Source organism: Chiloscyllium plagiosum, unplaced genomic scaffold (genome assembly GCF_037043375.1).
Source record: "Chiloscyllium plagiosum isolate Xiang-an unplaced genomic scaffold, Cpla_swu_hap1 HiC_scaffold_47, whole genome shotgun sequence".
Lineage (NCBI taxonomy): Eukaryota > Metazoa > Chordata > Chondrichthyes > Orectolobiformes > Hemiscylliidae > Chiloscyllium > Chiloscyllium plagiosum.
The window spans coordinates 49,679,874-49,681,074 of record NW_028270185.1 but is presented as its reverse complement, the minus strand read 5'-3'; the positions used below and the strand labels follow the sequence as shown (position 1 = coordinate 49,681,074).

Sequence of the window (1,201 nt, the reverse complement as noted above, 5' to 3'; positions counted from 1 at the left end):
TGAGTGGCTTTTACTGAAAGTTTGTGCTGAATGTTAGCAGTGGGACTACTCCACTCAATGAACTGTTAAAAACAGGCAAGAAATTTCAGTGAACACAAGACTTTCAAAATGTTGTTTTTCTCAGAGTAGTGCTGATTGTGAGGAGACATGATTGACGTGTACGAAATAATGAGGAGCAAGGAATTACAGATTGAAGGAAACATTTGCTCTTTCTCTATCACCAGGGTTTGTAGATTTCAGATAAGATGCAGAAAGCTTTGTATAGACTGGCAGGAAAACTTTATCAGTCAGCGGGTGGTAGACTCAGGAACTCATTCCCTATAAAGATCAGTTGGACAGTTAACCCTTCATTCTTCTCTGATTCCACTGGCCAAAGAGTTTCGAAAAATGCTCAAAGTGAGCAACAGTTATTCGATCGATGGCTTTATGAAATGGAAAGGTGCCCTTGAGCAACGTGGACGACTATTCGGCTTCCCTCCTGTGATGACGCTGCAACATTGACTCTCATGTCCTCGGGGACATTTCATGAGGGCATTCTCGTTCTTGCAGATGAAGAGCTCATACCTTATTCCGGCTTCAGAAAAATCACTGTTTAAGCAGGATTAACGTCTGCCCTGCCTGCGAGCCAGGTAGGATTGGAACCTACAGTCTCCTGATCCGTAGTCAGGCGCGTTATCCATTGCACCACTGGCCCGATGCATACACGCACACTCAGGAGCCGTGATGTTAATACGGACACGGTTAATAGCAGTCATGTTCACCAGTTGAACAAGCAATAAAGATAATCACTGTCACTGCTTCAGTCTAATCTTCATCACCTTTCAAAGCAGCGAATTTTCCAACTAAAAACACATATGTCCTCATGAAGTTTCCATTCAGCAGAATGAATGTCTGCTCAGTCACTCAATGGAATCACTGCTGATCTGATGAATTTCGAATCCACTTCTTCAGCATAACTGACGTGAACGTGAGCCTAATCACCACATGTAATATACCAGTTAACTTTCAGAGGTTTCGAGTACAGTAACGACTTTTGCGAGTATGCAAAAAAGTGAATACTGTGAACTGAGCAAAAAAATCCCTTCATGGAAATGAATTCAGTGCAAAGTCAAACATATAAGAACGGCAGATGACGTAAACATTCCTCTGCATCACTCTGCACAGATGCTTCTCCAAGAATTGACTCTTTGCAGAATTCTTC

At 42.4% G+C, this 1,201-nt stretch overlaps 1 non-coding gene across 1 annotated transcript; it reads right to left on the bottom strand.

Moving 5' to 3' along the window:
* Nucleotides 1–621: 621 nt before the first annotated feature.
* Nucleotides 622–694, bottom strand: trnar-acg (transfer RNA arginine (anticodon ACG)). Its single transcript has one exon. It is a non-coding gene; the product is annotated as a tRNA-Arg (tRNA).
* Nucleotides 695–1,201: the final 507 nt, after the last annotated feature.